We start from the raw sequence: 21,672 nt of genomic DNA, 5'->3' as shown, positions 1-21,672 counted from the left end.
ATCATTCCTTGCTTTGTTCAATTAATCGGACATGTTCTGTCAAATATGCAATTTGTTCCTACCACCTTGCCCGACGGCATAAAGAAAATCCGTGCCATCCATTGGCCATGGCCAACCACAGTACCCATCATTTCCCAGTTTCTCCTGAAGGAGGAAATTGCATATTGACATCCACAGCGCATTTGCCAGCTGTTTTATGCCTATTGTAACGATACTACCTCCTTAACTCAGTTTTGATGTCTGTTTTGTAAAGTTAAATGTTGTTGAAGTTGTTAAGGAATAAGCTTCCATTGAGCAAGACCTCTGTTTTTTACCCAAACCTATGTTATTCCCACGACTTCCCCCCTGTCCCTAATTCTCTCTCCCTTCCTTCCTTCCTTGCTTGCTTGCTTCCTCTCTCTCTCTCTCTCTCCTGCTGCCAAGCTGCAATGTCAAGACACAGGGTGGTGTAGAGAACCGGTTCTCTACATGCAGTTTTGTCTCGACATTGCTGCTGCTGCTGCAAAGCCGCTGCTGCCAAGGCGCATCGGGCAATGCCGCGCCGGGCCCCCGGGAGCCGTCCGCGAGGTAAACAACCTCGTGCACCTGCACGAGGTAAAAAGGGCGCGAAAAGGGCAGAAGGTCATCTCTAGGGCACGGACTGCACGTACTCATTTGCCATCTGCACATGAGCAGGAGACCCCCAGATGCCCCAGCCCGTTTCTGGAAGGTTCCGAGAGGGCGGACTGCGCATGACAGTTAATCTGCATGGGAAGCGAGGAAGCACCTCCCAGAGGTGGGGCAAGAACCTATAAAAACTGCAGACTGGGTGAATGGGGGGGTGGGGGGCTTGCTTGGGACGACTGAAGAACTCGAGCGGAGTCAGTGGAACCAGATGGGAGCTTCCCACCTCTGCCCCCCACCCCCGCCGCCGCCGAGACTCCCAAAAGAAGAGGACCAACGGGACGCTGCTGGATCCACGGGTGGTGATATCTGTCTTTCTCTCTCTCTCTCTCTCTCTCTCTCTCTCTCTCTGTCTTCCCCTTTTCCTCTCTTTTTCCTAAACGTGTGACGCGAGATGTGTCTAGTTAGTTGATTCCATTTTGCCTTAATAAATCTTAAAAGTGGTTGGCTGGTGTCGTTTTCACCTTAATTCAGTCCAAGGGCATCACGAACTTGGTCGTTGGTCCTAAGGGGAGGGAAGTCGTCCTAAATGACTCCCTTCGGGCCGCAACATGGGAGTCCAGGGAGCCCTCTCAGATGGAGGCATCAACACAAGAGATGCACCTGCCTGGGGAGATGTTGCAGCATTCATTTCACCCAAGGGCAGAGGAGCCCAAGGCAGACACCTGAATCTACTCGGTGCTGCCAGCCCCCACTCCTTCTGGAAGGATAAGCACTCCTGGAGGAGAATCACCCTCCTGCCGGATCCACCCATGCTGTGAGGGGGGAAGTCTTGCATCAGAGGGACTGGGGTTTTGGCCAGCTTCCCTAAATTGGAGGATGGGACTTATGGATCTTTCTTGGAGACCGCCAAACACCTCCATAAAGAGATCAATGAGAGGGCAATGAATCAAGCCCCTCCACTGGACACAGTCTGCACTGGGGAACAGGAATCTCAGCCCTCCTGTTCTCTGCAGATTCTTGCAAAGCAGATCTGCGAAAGTCAGCCTGATAGTGCCAGCCCTGCTGGAACACTGCTGACGTTCTTTAGCAGAAATCATCACTAGCTGGATCTTGTTTGCAAAGTGTTTTACACGCAAAGCCTCATTCCCTCGTCCCCCCCTCTTCTGTTCACATCTCTATTTCTCCCTGATACATTTTTTCTTTTTTCCCCCACAGGAGAGGCATTGCGAAGAAATGCATGTCTCTTCCCTCCTGATATACTGATTTCTTCAGTGAGAATGTGTTTTGTGCTGGACTTCATGGGAGGGCACCAGGATTTAAGAACAGGGATGGTGGACGTGTTGAGGGAAGGGGTGATGTGGTGGCCTAGTGGGTTGAGGAGATGGGGGACGGTTGTGAAGGCCCAGCATGGGGGCCAGTGCCATGCTCAGCATGTTTGGGGGTGGTTCCTGGCCTCGCTCAGAGGGCCTGGGCAGCACCGTGCGCAAAGGGGCACCCAGTGTCACCCAGGGAGAGGGCTCTGTTCAAGCCCTGGCAAAATGGGAGGATGCTGTTGTGGGAGGGGGAAGGGGTCTGTGCAGCACCCAGCCAAACTCGAGGGGCTCAGCTGGGGCCCTGGGGAGCTCCCCACTCCTGGCCCTGCTGTGATCTCCCCGGGCACGGTCTGGAGCAGGGTCTGCTGGGAGTGACCTGTGCAGCGGAGCTGAAGGATGCTCTGCCCCACGTGTGAAAGAGGCCCACGCTTGCTGCCCCACACGCGCACCCTCGGGCACCCCAGGCACAGGGACAGGGACCCCAGCCCTGCCTGGAGCTGTTACCCTTTGCATCCGCCCTTGTCCTTGGGCCCTGGCTCCTGTCTCTGGACGGGGAGGAAAGCTGTGCCCCCGGCAGGCACAGGCGATTCCCTCGGCGTGGGGCAGGGCAGCAGAAACGCGGCACCTCCCTTTCATCACCCTTGGGGCAGAACAACCAGCTCTAAGGAACGTCCATCACACAGCAGTCACCAAAGCCCTGACTAAATGGGACTAGTAGGGTGCAAGCAGGTAGAGCAGGTCAGAGGTACTTGGACGTTGGGCCGTATTCCGAGAAAATAACCCCGCAGGGGCCCTTTGACAGGCCTGGCCGCCAAATGGCCCTGGGGCCGCAGGGGACCATCAGTCAGGGCTCTGGCTGCAGCCCCAGCGCTGCCCAGCATCTCCCCCCTAGCCCCAGGTGTCCAGGGACAGGCGAGGGAGAGAGGGAAGGGGAGAGGGAGAGAGGGAGGGAGGAAGGGAAGGAGGGAAGGAGAGAGGAGAGAGAGAGAGGAGGGAGGGAGGAGAAAGGGGAAGAGAAGGGGGAAGGAGGGAGAGATGGAGGGAAGGAGAGAGGGAATGAAAAGAGAGGGAGGAAAGAGGGAGGGAGAGAGGGAGAGAAGAAGAGAAGGCAGGAGAGGGGGAGGGAGGAAAGGAAAGAGGGAGGAAGGTAGAGAGGGAAGAAGGGGGAAGGAAAGAGGGAGGAAAGGAGAGAGAGAGGGAAGGGAAGGAGGAGAGAGAAAGGAGGAGGGAAGAGGGAAGGAGAGAGAGGTGGAAGGAAGGAGAGAGGGAAGGAAAAGGAACAGAGAGAAAGAGAGAGGCAGGGAGGGAGGGGAGGAGCAGAGGAGGCCAGGGCAGCCCTGGGGGCACACAATTGCTCCTTTGCTCTTCTCCAGGGATGTCCCTGCTCCCGGGAGAGTCTTTCCCCAGGGAAGTGCATGGGTGCTGCCTGGCCAGCCATTCCTGGATCCAACCCTGTGCTCCTCATGGGGCTCCGAGCCGGCAGTGCTGCTCAGCAGAGCAAGTGGGCTGTGGTGCCCTGGGGCCACAGGGTGACTCCTCACTGGTCGTAGTTTTGCGTGTTGGATGCAGACCCAGCTGGATGGGCATCACTGCACCTGGTGATCCCCTACCGAGGCATCTCTTGCCCTATGGCCATGGATGATGCTCTGAGCAATCACAGGGTATTTCAAATGGCTCAGGCTGTGTTCAGGCATGTCGCGAGATCCAGCCCATGGCTTCTCATCGAAGGTGACATGGACCACTCTGCAGGATCCCTTCCCTGGGCCTCCTGGGTCCCAGCTGCCTCTTGTGGGATTGCAGAGCTCTCACTAGCCAGGACATTCACTGCTTTAGCCCTTTCCCTCTGGATGACTCCACTGGATTTTGCAAAGCTCCATTCACTGCCCATCCCTAAGCACGTGGTGCCCTTGGGGATGCCCTGTGCTCTCCTGATGGATCCATACTCCCTTCGAGAAGGACAGGCACTGGTGTCCAGCCATGTCATATGGGAGACACCACTTGACCATTCACCATCTCCAGGTGCACTGGGCACCCACAAGCGAGAGCTGAATCCAGCCCTCATTCCCTAACACATCACCTCTAAGCTCATTGCCTTGAGCCCAGGGAGAGACCTGGAAAAGCACCAGGCCCTTTCAGGGGGAAAGTCCTTGAGCACATTCTTGGCTCCAGCTTTTGAAGGAGAGCCCAAGCTTCAAGCACTGCACTGAGGAAATCTGCTTTTATTACAGAGAGGCCAGCTGTGACACTGTGACACACATTTACAGAGGACCTCTGGGTCAGGCAGACTGGGCTCATGGCTGTAAGGAAGTGGGATGAATTCCAACCCTTCTGCACAAACATGATGATCACAGCAAGAATGCCCAAAGCACAAGACTTGTCTGAGGTACTTAGAAATCACTTGTGAAGAGGGATGGGCAGCTCATTGCTGCTGCACTAAAACCAGGTGAATCAGTTTCTTCAGGGCATCCCTGAGCTCCCTGTTCCTCATGCTGTAGATGACAGGGTTCACTGCTGGAGGCACCACCGAATACAAAACAGCCACCACCAGATCCAGGGCTGGGGAGGAGATGGAGGGGGGCTTCAGGTGGGCAAATATGATGGTGCTGACAAAGAGGGAGACCACGGCCAGCTGAGGGAGGCACATGGAGAGGGCTTTGTGCTGTCCCTGCTCAGAGGGGATCCTCAGCACAGCAGTGAAGATCTGCACATAGGACACCACAATGAAGATGAAACACCCAAAGCCTAAACAGGCACAAGCACCCCAAGTTCCCTGAGGTAGGAGTCTGAGCAGGAGAGCTTGAGGATCGGGGGAATTTCACAGAAGAACTGGCCCAGGGCATTGCCATGGCAGAATGTTACTCCAAATGTGTTCCCAGTGTGCAGCACCACACTGAGAAACCCACTGGCCCAGGCAGCTGCTGCCATTTTGACACACGCTCTGCTGCCCATGATGGTCCCATAGTGCAGGGGTTTACATATGGCAACATAGTGATCATAGGCCATGACTGTGAGAAGAGAATACTCAGCCAAAACAAAAAAGGCAAAACAAAAGAGTTGGGCAGCACATCCTGAGTAGGAAATGGCCCTGGTGTCCCACAGGGAATTGGCCATGGATTTGGGGACAGTGGTGGAGATGGTGCCAAGGTCGAGGAGGGAGAGGTTGAGGAGGAAGAAGTACATGCGGGTGTGGAGGCGGTGGTCGCAGGCTACGGCTGTGATGATGAGGATGTTGCCCAGGAGGGCAGCCAGGTAGATGTGTCAGCCTTGCCTGCAGTGGCCATGAAACAGTGGAGTTCCAGATCCTGAGTGATATGAGGAGGAAGAGTAGCAGAGCCCACACTCTGGATGTCAGAGGAGCAGACTTGGACCTACTGGTAGAGGGATCCTGTGGTAGGTAGGTCTGAAGGACAGAAGAACTCAAGAAAGGTGGCAGGTCTTTAAGGACAGCATCCTCTAAGTTCAAGAATGTCCCATACTGATGTCCAGGAGAGCAAGCAGAGATCTCAGGAGACAGAGTGGCTGAACAGGGAACTCACAACTGAACAACAGGACAAAAAGGCAGCACAGGGATGGGGAACAGAAAGCAGGGAGAGGCTGCAAAGCAGGAAGTGAGAAATGCTGTCCAGGGAAGTAGGGAAGCTGTTAGGAAAACCTAAGCGCCTTTAGGACTGAGGCTACAAGGAATGTCAAGGGCAAAAAGATGATCTGCTATTGCTTCAGTAACAGTGAAAGCCTGAACAAGGATAATGTGGTCCCATTCCTGACTGGGGCAGGCAATCTGGTAATAGCAGAGGTAGATGGGTCTGGGGAACTCAATCCCTTGGCTTCAGCCCCCACCAGCAAGGTCTCCCAGGCCACTGTGCCTAGAGTCAGGAGTCCTCAGGAGAAAAACAACCAGCAGGGCCTGGGGATTGAGGCAGGAATTATTGGTAAGTGTACAGGATTGGATGGGCTGCAGCTGAGGATGCTGAGAGAGCTGGCCTCTATCTAGCAAGGCCACTCTCTGTCATCTTGGAAAGCTGTGGAGACTCAGGGAGGACCCAATGACTGGAGAAGGGCAAATGTTACATCCCTCTTCCACAAAGGCCACAAGCACAACCTGGGCAACTACAGGCTGTTCAGACTCACTTTGATGAGGAGAGTGTCATGCAGCGAGCCCCCTCTGATCACATTTCCAGGTAAAGGAAGGAGAATGAGGTGCCTGGGAACAGTCAGCACAGATTTCCTGAGAGGAAATCATGCCTCACCAACGTGATGGCTTTCTATGTTAAAAGAACTCTATTTATGGACGAACAGAGAGCAGCGAATGTCAGTTACCTCAACTTTCAGAAGGCTTTTGACACTTTCTCCCACAGTACACTTGCACACAAACGAGGCCTCTATGGTCTGAGTGGCTGGACAAGCAAATGGTCAAAGAACTGCCATCATAGTTGGATGATGGGGCTCCTCTCGCTGCTGAAACAGTGCTGATTAGGGGGGGGTCTGGACTATCTCGGGGTCCAGATCATATTCCCTTTGTCTGGACCTTGGGAAATAACACCTACTATCACTGCTGGGGCAGTACTGATTTGTCAGGGCCTTGAGAGACAAGGGCAGGACCCGAAGAATGAAGACACATCCACCAGCAGAAACCACAACAGTAAACAACCTACCGAGGGACCCAATAGGGAGCAGGAGACCCCAGACCCAAATATTACTATTGGTCCAAACTACTGTGTGAAGGGTGGAGAGCTTAGATTGGAAAGTATCATTGCCCAGGGATTTCTTTGTTCCGGGTCCCTCGTCAGAGGCACCCAGCCTGAGCTGTAATTCGAACGGAGTCAGCAGAACATCATTGGACTCGGACTGGTGGTAGCCAGCTCTTTCTCTCCTTTTCCAGCTTTCTCTATCTTTTCCCCTTACCCTTGTTCCCCTCTTCCCTTCGCCTCTCCATGGCCTTTCCCCACCTTTCCTCCCCACTTTGTGGAAAATAATGTTAAACGGTTGTACAATATTTGACCGGTTTTAGCGTCTTAATCTCGTCCTTGGGATCGTAATGAAACCCCCCCGATATTGGATCGGGACAAGGGATGAGGTTGGATTTTAAATTCTGCGCCCCGATTGCTACATGAGCAAACTGTAAACCCTGACTGATAAAGAGTGAGCCCCACTAAAGAAAGGAATAACCCGTAACTCCTGCGTGAGAGACCCTCAGCAGCAAGCTAAACAATCAACCTTAAGTGAAAAATTCCAAACCCTCAGCTTTAAGCAACAAGCACCAAAGCACCCAAAGCTGTTTCCAGAGCATGGAAACAGTCAAGAGAGGCCAAGGAGTTTTGCCCGCAGCTTAGGAAGTTTTCCCTTCCTTTAGAAGTACAGCAGAACAGGAAGACAAGCACCAGAATTGCGTTACAGTTGCTGTTTAGAGGCTTGGTTTTAGCCACCATTCAAATGTGAGCATGTGCAAGCGTCACTCCACGGGACTGCACTAAGCTGCACTTGCACTGAACCTACCTGAAAGCCTGCAAGCACTAATTCATCTCCGGGTCAGGCAATTAGTATGTTTGGTCCTCTCAGCTCCATGGGCAAACGGCCACAGCCAGCGGCGCCAGTGACCACGGCTAGGGGACGAACGCCTCGCACCTCCCAGCCCCACTCGCGTACGATGCAGCCCAGGACTTAGCCGTGTCCACGCCGCAAGTCAGAGCTCATCCTCCACAGCCGGCCGCGCATCTCCGCAGAGCTCCCAGCTGCGACGAGGCTCCTTCGACTGCCCGACTGGGCTTCAGCACCTGCAAAGAGGCCAGAGCGGTTACCGAGAGGCCGGGCAACTGCACGGCCCTCCTACTAGAGCTGCTCCCTAGTCCAAGGCCCGTGATTGTTCCCACAGTCGTGACCGACCCTCCCGTGCTGCTTCAGTCACCCTCTCTGGCACTGCTTCATCGCAAAGATGTCAGAGCGGCTCTCACACACAGGCAGGCTCGCTCAGGCACCCGGCCACCTCCAGCCTTCGCTAGATGGTCCTCTGCAGGGAAACTGCCTCTGACGGACACTCTCAGAAAGCACTGTCCAGCCAAGGCAGGATAAAAACTGAGGCCTCCAAAAACTCCAAACTCCAGAGAGACGGAGCTGATGGGTTATGGTAGGTTGTGGTTTTGCTGTGTACTCTGGCGCTGTTGCTCGTACACACGTAACCCCATTTCTCTGCTATAGCAAAGTTACTTTTGTAGCTGGCTCCTAAAAGGAACTGTAACTTGCGACAGCAAAAATCCCGTCTGACGGCAGTGGTAACCGGTAGCTCTTCGCGGCAGCATATAGTCATTGCCCGAGGTTCCGAACACCTAGGATTAACACAATCTATAAATACAAAAATACTGCCGCTACAGAGTGTAAAGCCAAGCCAAGATTTCTGCAACCAAAAAAGAAAAACCTCTTTGCGTCTGACAGAACGAGCCGTACGCACCAGCGCCTGTAGCTCAAGGCTAGTGACCCCTCCCAGGCGACGCTCTTCTGGCAGGCTGCGGATCCGAACTCCTCCCGTCCTGCCTAAGAGTCTCCGCTGGGACACGACGACTTTGCCAGCCAGCGCCTGTTGATGGAGGCAGAGTAAAATCCATCACCCTGCAAAAGTACAGAGCAAAGAAAGAAGAAAAAAAAAATCAAAGCTCTGCAGAAAATCCTAAGAATCCAAAGCTGTCTGCAAGCACAAAAGCGGATCTAATACGCACACGAGCAAGGTAAACGAGAATACATGAGCCACGAATACCGCTTCCCCCAGCCCCGGGTTTGGAAGCTATGGCGACAGTCGGGCTTGCCATGACAGGGAAGTTAGACTAAGCAGCCGCTAGAGATTAATCTTTCAGAAACCTTCTGCGTCCGCATTTCTGGCACAACCGTGCTCTGCCCCTCCATCCATTCAGGCACACGCCAGAAGATCCACTGCTTGTAACACTTGCACAGTAACCACCCCTCTGCCCCCGCTCGTTAAGATCAGCGCCTGCTGTGCCACTTGGATAGAGGATACTCTGCTGTCTCTTCATTTCCCTGACGTTACTACTTTAGAAGGAACTGAACAGATTGGATTGCCCCTGTGCGATCAAAGCTAAAAGTCTCAAAGACGCTTATCAGCCCAGATTGCCGCTAAACAGTCTTTCTCACAGCCAGAGAATTTTTGTTCTGGCCCCAAAGGGGACGTAAGGGTGACGCTACCGGCACTCACTTTCCTTTACCGCCATTTTCTAGCGGTGCTGCTCCCACGGAGTCAGCAGATGTGGAAAGCATTACCGAAAAAGGCTTTCCTTGTCCTGGGAATTTGAGGGCAGCAGGTTTTACAGCCACTTCTCCCAGTTCAGTGAAAGCAGCGTCACGTTCCGTGTCCCAGCTCCATTCATGACTCCCTCTCAGTACTTTCCACCACGGTCTGCTGATACCGGCAAAGCCACGTTAACGCTGCTGGAGGAAATTAAATCTTCCTAAAATTGCTCCAAGTTGGAACTGATGAGAAGGAGCCTTAATTCCACAAGGCTTTAACCCTTCTTCTATCCACCGTCTTCCTGTTTCCCCAAATACCATTGCCAGGTAACTAACCTGGGGCTCGCACTCATTGAGCCTTCCTGAAATTGATCTCTTAGTTTTACACTTCAGACACTTCTCTCTCGCTCGCTTCCTCTTCAGTAAATCTGGTCACTTGACTACCAGTCCCCTAAGATAATAATTTGCTGTCTCGCAGCTCTTAAAAGTATGACGCTTCATAGACACGTAAAGTCACACGCACAGATGAATGTACGCAGCATACGTCTCGTAACGCGTACAGACCTTCCATTATATGTTGGTGATCTATTATTCCAATCACTATTAACAGCGATCCTTCCTCGCCAGGAGGAACGGGCTTTCCCTTTTTCTAGCAGAGGGAGACAGCTTTCACTTGGCTCCATTTGATTTTATTACTTCAGCTTGCTTATATTCATATATAGTCTCTTCAACTTCAGCCACGGCAATTAATCTAAAAAAGTAAGTATTACATCTTTTCCTTTCCATAGCTGCATGTACGATAACAAAACAAAAGAGAAACAGCCAAAGCAAAGCTAAGGCAGATACAGGTAACAGCAGCCACAGGGTAGGAATGGGTTACTTAGTCCTCAGCGCTGCCTCGGGGAGGCCGAAATAATGACTAACAGTCATTATCGATAGTTACCTTAGTTACCCGTGCCAGAACGCCGCCTCCTGTAGCAGTTCCTGGTGATATCGAGGGTCCACTGCATTTTGGCTTCCTTGTCTCATCCCGTCCCTTCGGTATTAATCACAAGAAAATGCTTGTCCGTCTCTTCTCTTTGTCAGCATTTGCTGTCCTTGGTGCCATCTCTGTAAGAAAGCGATAAACTCGCGTTTTACTTTCAGGGAAACACTTAGGTTTACGCATGATCTTTTTCTCTTTACCCTGTTTTCTCCCCCCCCTCCCTTTTTTTTCCTTCTTTCCCTTAAAGGAAAGATGTTAACACGGCACGTTACATCATACGTTACAGGGTAAACAGTCTGGAAACGTTACATACAGCAATTAGGGCTAGGTTATTAGGCAGGCGGGCACATCGCCTAATACTTACCTAACGCCATCTTCCATGAAACCTTATTTTTATTCTGCTTCGGTATTACTGTGACTGTTCTCAAACCCTTGTAGACGCGCACTTAACTGACAACACTCTCGATCTTTAACTACGTGGAAGAACGATAGCCCTTGATTTGCCCGTCTCCGTTTCAAACCTATTACCTTTTCGAGACAGCGCCTAGATTCCTCTTACGCTCGGATGCTGGCCTCACAGGCGACGACCAAAACGAACAACCGGATCCCCAGGTCTCGCTGCTTCTCTTCGAGATGTCCCCCTTCGGTGGACTACCCTGCCAAACAAACCAAAAAGACTGCCGAGGCCGCGAGGGTATCAGGTGTTTGGACCACTTCTCCAAGGCTTTTGGGGTGATTGACGTAACCGCGGCGGTAATTAAGAGTCCCCATTGTCCCACAGGCTGGAGCAAGACATTGCTGCTGCTCTGAGGAGCTGCCTAAAAGCCACGCTGTTTTCTGTAGCGTCACTGGGGCTTCCCAGAGCCCATTGGTGTTCTCTTTGGCTTTTCCCGAGCCTTTTAGGTTTTTTAGGCTATTCCTTAGCCCACCATTTCATGGCAATGGTCTCCTTAAACATTGTGCACAGCACGATTATCCCAGATCAGCCACATCGTATACGTACAGAGGCTTCTCAGAGGCGGCTCAGAAGAAAACAGAGAAAAACCTCTTTGTCATCTGTGCATCCACCCGTCAACACCCTTCACAAGGAAGCGCTGTAAACTCCCGGTTCCCTAAAGCGGGACTGAGTTGAGGCAGAGACGCAGATCACATCCCATCTTTGTTAGAATGCCTCACTGCTGGGGGGACCGGGCCTGGGAGTGGTTTTAGGAATGTTTGGGGCTTTGGACAGAGTACAGGGGAAGGTCTGGAGTCAGTGACAATGTTGCGGCAGGGCTCAGAGGTGTTGTGGGGCCTGTGCGGGTGTTGGAGCAGGATTTATGGGTGGTTTAATGGCTTTGGGGGGGGCTGGTTGCAGGAAGGGTGGGACTCTGCGGGGCCCTCGGGGTGGGGGTGCCATCCCAGATATGTAGGGAGCGCACAGGGGTGCCCCACGTGGCTGTCAGCTCGGCGGGAGGAGCCACCGGTCTCTCACCCCACCAGACGGGGGTGGGGGGGGAGGGGAGAGGAGGAGGAGGGATCTATGAGCTCGCACAGAACGCCAGAGGAGGCAGCAGGGAACTCACCAAGGGCCCCGCATCCCAGAAGAGCTGCCAAGGAACCCGCGTCCCAGACGAGAGGAGGCATCAGGCTGCCGTGCCGCTGCTGGACACATCCAGACCCCCGCGCAGACACCCCCACACACACTCCTCCAGGCTGCGTCCGCAGGGGCGAGCGCACGCCCTGGCCCGCGCTGGGGAGCAACCGCGGCCCTACAGGCGACACACGCAAAAGGGAGAGTCAGAGCCGCGCTCCGGCAGACCCGGCGCGGCGCGGCGCAGCGCGGAGCCAGGCCCGACCCCTCCCCCCGCCCCGCCGCCTCCACGCAGCGACGGCCCCACCAGCCAGGACACAGCCCGACGCCCGCGGCCACCCAAAAGTACACCCTCGCCTCACCAGGGCCCCCACATGCTCGACTCCAGGCGGCCTCTGCCCTCGCCCGCCGCCGCCCAGCCAAAACACCCGCCCTGCTCGCCGCCATCTCGCTCCCTGCTGCCGCGCATGCGCCGCCGGCCGCCAAGTGCGCGCAGCCGCACCGCGCACGGGCTGGCTACGGACCGCGCGGGAGGGGCGGGGGGGAGCGGCAGCGGCAGCGGCAGCGGCAGGGAGGCGAGACCCGCAATGGCGCCCTCGCGTGGTCGCAGCGCCGCGCTGCAGCCGGCCGGCTCCCGCGGGCGACCCCGGCGCTCAGGCCGAGCAGCGAGCGCCCCGAGGCTGCTCTGCCCGCGCCCGAGAGAGCGGCGGGGATCCGCGAGCAGGCGCCGGGGCTGCGCCGGGGAGGGAGTGCCGCGGAGCAGCTCCGAGACGGCACTGCCCGTCCCCGCGCCCCCAGGAAGCACCGAGAAGGAAAAGCCCTCTCGGGAAAAGCGCTCCCGGTCCGCGAGCACCGGGCAGGGGGCACGAGCGCGGCCCCTTCGCTTACCCGTCCCCGAGAGAGCGGAGAGTAGCGGCCAACGCGGCGACCGGCAGCGCACACGTGTGCGCCGGCTGCCTGCACTGCTCTTCGCACGCAGCGGTGGCCGGCGGCGGCTGCAGTGCTGCCTTGTCGGCACGCGAGGACAGCGGTGAGCGGGACGGAACGCAGTGCGCGTGCGCAACGCCGCTGAGCGTGCAGTGCCGCTTTTCAGACCCGCGATGGCAGCAGTGAGCGCGGCGGAACGCAATGCGCATGCGCGCTCCCTTTCGCTGCAGTACCGCCTTCTCCCCAGGGTCAGGGTCCACTCAATAAACAAAATGGTGTGATAAATGTTGTAATATGCTCCAAGTGCCTTCGTATAAGAGAACGACATCAAAATGAGGTATTATTGCATTTAGTCTCCACTACACGTGCTACCCCAGCACCACGGACTTGCTTTAAAGGATCAGTGACGTACGCGGTCTGGCAGTAATTAATATTCACGGAATGAATATGCACTCGATCAAGTAGGAGTGTTCATAAAAAGCTTTGCCAGGGCGTCGCTAGGTAACAAACCTAGACAAGCAGCTATTTGCCCTGATCCTTCGGCTTACATTTCTTCTGCTGGATGTAGTCAAACGTACCTGAACGCAGTGGCCTTGCGAGGCAGTGACGCGGTGTCTGTGGGGCGGCTGTTCCAGGGTCCTCGGACAGCAACGGTGCTGGTCGACTTTCCCCTGCGCTGCACAGCAGGACAGCTCCGCACCGTGCCCTCCCAGCACCGCCGCTCCTCCCAGCGGCTGCCTAACTGGCCCCAGTCCTGAGCAAAGCTACGACTCCCAGGAGCCCGCAGCGCCCCTCATTCTCTCCCTGGCCTCTCCATTTCCAAGAGGGACAGCCCCAGCCCCCGGGAACAACCCTGCCCGGTCACAGTGCTGTCCGAAAAGTGGATTCATTGCCCCGTGTGCACTAAGCCAATAATTACACGCTCAGGAGAGACATTTGCTTATTTGTTTCGGAGTTGCGCAAGCCTGGGTGCTCGGTGGTTTCCCACAAATCGAGCGCACCCCCCCCCCCCCCCCGCCCCGGCTTTCCAAGTAACATTTACACAAACAAATTGCTAGGTTTGCAACTTTCCCTTTTACACCGATTGGTTAGTGATTTACATACAATTCTAATATTGCTTACACACCATTTTACTACTACGCATGCTCAGGGGAGGGGTCGTCACCCGGGCACGGGTCTTTCTGACCTATGGGCGTGATCTTTTTGTATTACAGCGAGGACAGTTCAGTTAGGGGATACCTCGAATTCTTTTGCTAAATTGGCAATGTATGCATAGAAAACAAAACATTTTGATTTACAGTTTCTTTAAGGCTTTAGCAATTCCAGGATGGCCTTGATTAAAGAATTATTTCCTCCCAGGAAATAGAGAGGTTCTCCTCATCTGCCTAGTTTAAACAGCAGGAACACTCTTTCTGAGCTTCCAAGGTTGTCTTGCAACACCACCAGAGATGGAAAATGCTTCCTGCCCTGTACCGGGGAAAAACAGGGGCATTCCACTGTCCCGCGTGACCTGTGGGGACTCAGGCACGAGTGACACATGTCCAGTAAGGAACAGACCCAGCGGGCCAGTGCTGCAGGGCTGAGAAGGCACCGGCCCCTGGAACTACAGCTCCCGGCCTGCCACAGAGCACGACGCGGCCGGCTGGTGGGAGCCCCGCTGGCAGGGACCTGCCCGCCCCCGCCACCTCGAGAGGCGCAGCATGGTCACCCAGTAGCCCCGTCTGAGAAGACTACACCTCCCAGCATACCGTGCACGTGAAAATGGCGGCCCGGAAGCCCAGTGCCGGAAGACGACTGCTCCCGGCATGCCGTGGTGAAAACTACGGCTCCCCGCATGCCAGGCAGACAACTCCCCCCCCCCCCCCCCCGCCCCCGCAGCACTAGGGGAGGTTTGACCCTCGGGAGATTCCGTTCCTTTATGGTTATAAATAGCTGATGGGCGGGTGTTAGATTACAGCATGTGTAGAAGATTTTTTAGAGAATGTCATCAACCAGAAAGACCCAGAACATATCTTGTATTTGCACTCTCTTACCAGCACCACTTTGTCTGCCTGTCTAGTTGCAGTGTCCTTAAATGATGGCAGCTATAAGCAACTTTTGCCCCCTGGTCTCCAGGACGGGCTCTTTAAACAAGTGGTGTTCCTTCTGATGGAGCCCAGAGTGACCTACCACTGGCTTCCTAAGTGTGTGGTGATGTACATATTTGTGGTACAATGCTGAAGTAAGCCTTGTTAGCAAGACTATTTGTATCATCAGAAGACAAATACAGTGCAGTCTTCTTGTCTGAAAAGCGGATTCATTGCACGGTGTGCAATAAGCCAATAATTACACACTCAGGAGAGACATTTGCTTATTTATTTCAGAGTTGCGCAAGCCTGGGTGCTCGGTGGTTTCCCACAAATCAAGCACACCCCCCCCAACTTTTCAAGTAGCATTTATACAAACAAGTTGCCAGATTTGCAATTTTCCCTTTTACACTGATTGGTTAGTGCTTTCTTCATTCCCCGGGTCCCACTCCTGTCTCTCACGGTCCTGATGAGGGGAGATAGTAATTCCAGCAATTAACACTGCCCCAGCAGGGACAGTAGGTGTTATCTCCCAAGGTCCTGACGAGGGGGAGATAGTCCAGACCCCTTAACTAACTTTGTTTCAGCAGTGAGAGGAGGCTTTGCTTCCCAAGGTCCTGGCACCCAAGCAGGCCTTATTTCAAAGCCTGGACATCCTCCCTTTCAGAGTGTGGGGCACAGGAATGCAGACTGCTTGTAACTCCCTTATCTTTCCAGCCTGCACCAGCTCTGGGGCACTTTCTTACTGAACTAGGAGTGCGGCCTAAGGCTTCAGCCAATTTAGCTACTCATGCTAAGCAAGTGTGCGGCCTAAAGCTTCAGCAAATTCATGCTAAGCAAGTTTTATCTAAGTGGCTACCTCTAGACAGCTTCAGACTTAATGCTTCTTTTTAGAAAAGAGAGATAGAAGTTATGCTAATCGACCTGGTTCAAACATTCTTTCTGAGCTTCCCAGGGTTGTCTTGTAACAATTCCCCCCTTTGAGACTTACATGATCATTTTCATATTAGTCTCCTTCTTTTAAATTTTTTCCCTTATTAACTTGGTACAACATCTAGAAATGCATTGAATCACTACATAAACACATACAAAAACTAATAACACCATCCCCCAAATTGTTAAACACTTTTTAACCCATGAGCTTACCTCAGGGAACCAGGAAGTCAACCATTTCCATGTTTCTTCAAATCCAAAAGAGCTATCATCTTTCTGAACCCCATGTAAGATTTCAGTCTGCTTCCAGATTTCATTGAGATCGGTAGAAATTCTCCCGCTTTGATCCACATATACCACAGCAACTAGTATTTATTACTGTACATACTCCTCCCTGAGATGCCAAGAACATATCTAGAGCCATTCGGTTTTGGGTACTTATTTTAGCAATTTCTGAAACCTCCTCTTGTAAAGCTACAATGGCATCAGAGGTTTTATTCCCTGTTTGCTCAATAACTGCTGAAAGATTTACTCTTGCTTTTTCAAGTTCACTCACTCCCACTTGTGGAAACAGCCACCTTGCGAATGAATGAAACCAAGTAGGTCGACCTATTAAAGGCTCATTGACCCTCTTTTGTCTCCTCATGAATGTTCTTAAACACCATTTTTGATCTTTATTACTCAATTCTTTTGTTACAGTAATGTTAGGGATGCTTGCCCCTAAAGTACCTGTCCCTGACCAATTAGGAGGTAGCACTTTTCGTGCCTTGTTCCCACACAACCAATACCATCCACTACCTTTTGGAACACGCCATCCATTGAGCTCCTTACTTGGCCACTTATAACCTATTTCGGGTACCCGAGAGCAATCTTCATAACTTCCTACCTTAATGGCTCCAGTACAGTTGATCAGCTGTTTTCCGTAAAGTAGAGTTTTCTCCCAACATTTATTACTCTTATGACATCTTTGGATACATTGATAATAATCTCCTGTCACACTCTGGACTTCCCATTCCTGTTCTGTTGTTTCATCATATTTCATTTGAGCACTGTCATTTCTTATCTGTTTTATAAATTCCATAAAGGAAAAATTAAGAGGCACTCCAGGTAGCGGGAAGCCCTTGTTGGAATGTTCAGGGAAGTGGGTACACACCCAACAATCCTGTTATGGAAATTAGGCTTCTCGGCCACCATAACAGGGCCCGACCCTAGGTTCCTGCAGAAAAGTTCAGAGCCAAATCAAAGCAAATTAAATAATTAAATTTTAATGACATGCGTGCAGTAATTACAGCTCGAGCTGGGTGCCTCCGAAGAGGGACCCCAAACAAAGAAATCCCAGGGCAATTACACTTTCCAATCTAAGCTCTCCACCCCTCACGCGGTAGTTTGAACCAATAGTCATATTTAGGTCTGGGGTCTCCTGCTCCTTATTGGGTCTCATCGCTGTCCCTAGGTAGGCTGTTTATCTTTACTGGTGCGGTTTCTGCTGGTGGATGTGTCTTCATTCTTCGGGTCCTGCCCTTGTCTCTCAAGGCCCTGACAAAGAGGTGTTGTTCCAGCAATTAGCACTGCCCCAGCAGGGACAGTAGGTGTTGTCTCCCAAGGTCCTGACGAAGGGGGTATAATCCAGACCTCGAGATAGTCCAGACCCCCTAATTAACACTGTTTCAGCAAGGAGAGGAGGCTTTGTTTCCCAGGGTCCTGGCGCCCAAGTAGGCCTATTTCAAAGCCTGGACATCCTCCCTTTCAGAGTGTGAAGCACAGGAATGCAGACTGCTTGTAACTCCCTTATCATTCCAGTTTGAACCAGCTCTCAGGCCCTTTTCTTACTGAACTAGGTAAAAGTTCATTATTTTATCTAAGTGCGGCCTAAGGCTTCAGCAAATTTAGCTACTCATGGCTAAGGAAGTTTTATATAAGCTGTGCTAAGCAGCTACCTCTGGACAGTTTCAGCTCAATATTCTTTAACAGTCCCCCCCTCTTTTTTATTAAGCATCCCTGCTAATACTTTAAACGGAGTTCTCGAAGCCTTTGGAGGCGTACTATCACTTTCCATAATCTTATGTATAATATGATCGTAAGTAATAGGCATAACACAGTTAAACTTTACACAGTTACTACTCCATGCAACACGTGATTATAAATCCCTGTTGCAGTTGGTGAGCAGGTGACCATCCGAGGAGAGTTTCCCAGCCATGATGTTCTCTGTCCCTTTTTACCCTTTCCAAGACGTGGTGTATCTCTTCCGCATCATGATGAACAGTGATTAGAGTTTTCTGTCCACTGCTTTGGATGCGTTCTAGCAGTCGACGCAGGTCATCACGTTGTAGTAGTTTCTTCACCAGTGTGAGATTCATTCCAGTGGGGGCAGGTAGTAAATTTTGAATTGTGTAACTAGATTGTAACAATTGATAAGACGTAATAGGAGCCGAATAATTAAAATCACATCCCATGATTCTGGTAAAGTTACAAATACAAATATTTGAGTGATTACTTGTATCTACAACAATGCCATCTATGAATGTAAGATTACAAAGTGTTCTTACACATACACATCCTTTTTTAACATACACAAGTACAGTTCAACTTTAACAGCAAAATAAGAACATAGTATGACAGTATATGGCCTGTTCCGTTTAGGTTTTAACTTGGATTTTTGTGAAAATACTTTAACTAAAACTTCATCCCCAGGCTGTATATCAGGCACCTGTATTTCAGGTGGTGTGGATTGATATCATTGAGCATATATATATTTTCAAAGATTTTCAAACCTTTTTTGAATACTTAGAACATACTGGGCTAGTTGTTCATCTCCGTCTAACAGGCTGGTCTTAGCTGGAATAACAAGTGCTTAGTATAGCTAAATGTCTCCCGAAGAGAATTTCTGCTGGTGTTAGTCCTATGGGTTGCTGCGGGTGAACTAAATTTTGGTCTCAAAGTTTTGCAGTGCGCCTTATGCTGATCAGGCTGTGCACCCCTCCTGCGGCCGGACCGAGCTGGGACTTAAACCCAGTCTAACCCTGGGGATGGGACTCCTACCTGTCCCCCTGGGGATGGGACTCGCGCCCGTCCCCCTGGTATGCCTTACGGTGGCCAGTCCGCGTACCCCCTTCAGTGCACTGTTACCAGAGCAGATTTTAGAATTTAGGCAGGAGTTTAAGACTCACTCTCTCGCTGCCTCTCGCTGCCAGAGATCCCAGGTGAACTCACCCGATGGCGCCAGATGATCGTTTGGAGACGAGAGGCCCGACAGTGGTCGCCTAGGGTCCCACCTGGGGTGCCAAACTGTTATGGAAGTTAGGCCTGTTGGCCACCATAACAGGGCTCGACCCTAGGTTCCCGCAGAACAGTTCAGAGTCAAATCAAAACAAATCAGATAATTTTAATCACGCGCGTGCCGTAATTACAACTTGAGCTGGGTGCCTCCAAAGAGGGACCCTAACATAAACAAATCCTGGGTAATTATAGTCTTTTCGACTTACATTTCCCACCCCTCACGCGGTAGTTAGACCAATAGTACTTTTTTGGTCTGAGGTCTCCTGCTCCTCATTGGGTCTCATCGTCATTCTGAGGTAAGCTGTTTTTCTCCTTATTTTTGTTTTTTGCAGTCTCTGATGACGGTTGTACCTCTGTTTTTGTTGGGTCTGGCAGTTATCTCCCAAGGTCTTGTTTTCCCAATTGTTTTGGCGTCTTCCCTCTCGGAGTCGGTGACACAGGTGCACAGACTGCGTGTGGCTTCCTTATTTTCCCAGCCTGAACGAGCTGTGAGGCACTTTTTTTTATTAAACTGAGTAAAGATTCGTTACTTTTCCCACGCTCGGCCTAAGGCTTCAGCAAATCTAGCCACTCATGCTAAGTGCAATAGGGCAAGCTGGGGTGGACTGGCTGGAGAGCAGCTTTGCAGGAAAGGACCTGGGTGTGCTGGTGCTCAACAAGTTGACAAGAAGGCAACCGGGTGCTCCTGTAGCAAAGAGAGTCACCGTTATCGTGGGTTGTATCAGCAAGAGTACAGACAAGTGCAGGGCAAGTACAGTGGGACAGATGAAATACCCTGGCAGCCTCCACCAAAGAAGAAGCAAAATAAAGGGCACAACTGGCAGACTACCAATGCTGGGGAGAGCGGTATGATCAACAGAGTGCCCAGGGACTGCCAACATTTTAAAGCAATCAGAACAAGAAAGGCCTTTCTGCCAGTTGCCAAGTGGCTGGAGCCAGAGGTACCCAGGCTTGCTCAAGGCTGAGAGCTCCAGAGAGACTTCTTCTTTACTCCACCTCCAAGCACATGGCCAGGATTATGCTGTTTTAGTGGTAGAACATGTTTTTGCAAGTCTAACTTTTTAATTAAGCATTAGGACTTCTACTGACACCAACTGGGGGCGGGGGCGGAGGGAGTAAGGCTTCCCATTGTCTTCAGTGGCTGTGGGATGAAGCCTGCATTTAGTTTGAAAGAGAAAGGATTAGGACTGAATGTCAGGCAGGTGACTATAAACTACCTGATGCTTTCTGTACTCTTCAGTGATATTTCTTCTCGTCACTCCTCAGTCTATACTGCGCTATATTTTTTCCCTTGCATCATGGATCATCCCTCTGGAGAAAGAGCTGAGACACGCCATGCCAATAATCTGGGCATTGTGGGGAGCCCACTGCAAGAGTAAGTGTGTGCATGAGATCTCACAGCAAAGGCCTGGGCAAGCCAAGGAGCAGGGACCCTCCCCAGGTGCCAAGGATCCCAGTCCCTGAGCCACAGGGCTGGGTACAGCCTCCTCCGATTGCTCATGACAGCAGCTCAGGACACCCACCACAGAGTGCAAGAAGTTTCTGTGGGAGAGGTGGAGGAAGAAAGTAGAAACAACTCCAAACAGGGGGAATGAGGACCAGCAGTCCCATGGGTAAACATCTCCAAATACGGGTGGATTTTACCCCCTCTCTGGCAGAGCCATTTCCTCCATGAACAGCAGTACCTGGGGGGAAGAAGGGCCTTTTCCTGACACCCCCTGTGGCATAGAGGGCATCAGGGTTGGAGACACCCCTTCCAGCCAAGGGGCAGTTGCTGGACACTCAAACAAGGGTTTCAGTCTGGGAAATTAAAGCTGCAGGACCAGTGTGGAAGGCAGCAGTGAGTGGCAGCCCTGCCGCTACACTGAGAATTTCATTCTGTTGGGCTAAACCAGGACCCCAGGGACTCCCTGCAGCCGGCTGGATGGGCACAGATGGGACCTGGCCCTTCCTGTTCCTCCCGAGCATGTCATTGAAGGAGGTGCTGGAAGAACAGGCCTGGAGGGATCCTCATGGCACTGCATTGCCTGTGGCTGTGATAACTGATTGTGTCCCTCCTGCAAACGCTTCCCGGGTCAGGTGCTTGGGGACAACCATCTGGCAGTGCTCATGGGAATCCATCAGGACCATGCCCTGTGTGTGGGCAAGGGGACCTCAGGCACTTGTCACCCTGTTGGAGAGCAGCTTGGAGAGCAGAGAACTGGGGGGAGGAAAGAGAGGTCCCATGGCTGGCAGAGTGAAGGTGCTGCTGTGTGCCTGGGGCCAGGGCACTGCCACCTCCGAGGCCCTCTCCTAGCTCCCGAGAAGCTCTTGCAGAAGCAAGCAAACCCCGGAGAACAACCTTCCCCACATTGCTGGGAGTCAAGGAGAGGGTCACTTCTGTGAGAGAACATGACAGGCCAGGAGCAGGCACATGGCTGGGGTTTGTGCTTGTGAGGTCACTTCTGCCCCAGGACCTGATAGGCCAGCAGCAGGCACAGGGCTCACATATGGGGCTGTAAGGTCACTGCTACCTCAGAAGCCGGCAAAGGGCTTCAGGGCTGATTGTGAGGTGACTTCTGCCTCAGTACCTGATTGGTTGGTGTAGGTTCCTGGAAGTCACCTGTGCCTGTGCTGCTGTTAGGCCAGAACCAGGTTAATTGGCACAGGAGACTGTCCTGGAGGGCAGAGAGGCCATGGATCCCTCGTGGATCTTCAGGGACAACGTCCTCAAAGCCCAGGAACAAACCAGTGTGATGTGATGGGAGTCAAGCAGGGCCTGGC

At 52.4% G+C, this 21,672-nt stretch overlaps 1 long non-coding RNA gene across 3 annotated transcripts; it reads right to left on the bottom strand.

The window, feature by feature from the left end:
* Positions 1–5,109: 5,109 nt before the first annotated feature.
* LOC135325848 (uncharacterized) lies at positions 5,110–12,703 on the bottom strand. Of its 3 annotated transcripts, none has more exons than XR_010386594.1 (6): positions 12,596–12,703; positions 11,700–11,885; positions 10,663–10,790; positions 10,093–10,259; positions 8,362–8,519; positions 5,110–7,690 (listed from the first exon to the last, which is right to left on the bottom strand). It is a non-coding gene; the product is annotated as an uncharacterized LOC135325848 (long non-coding RNA). The 3 variants fall into 3 exon arrangements; XR_010386593.1 differs by lacking the exon at positions 12,596–12,703 and adding an exon at positions 12,070–12,193; XR_010386595.1 differs by lacking the exon at positions 12,596–12,703 and adding an exon at positions 12,070–12,193 and having other exon boundaries at positions 10,663–10,785.
* Positions 12,704–21,672: the final 8,969 nt, after the last annotated feature.

This window comes from Dromaius novaehollandiae, unplaced genomic scaffold (genome assembly GCF_036370855.1).
Source record: "Dromaius novaehollandiae isolate bDroNov1 unplaced genomic scaffold, bDroNov1.hap1 HAP1_SCAFFOLD_30, whole genome shotgun sequence".
NCBI classification, from domain to species: Eukaryota; Metazoa; Chordata; class Aves; order Casuariiformes; family Dromaiidae; genus Dromaius; species Dromaius novaehollandiae.
The sequence above is the reverse complement of the archived record's forward strand: the minus strand, read 5'-3'. Positions and strand labels throughout refer to the sequence as shown.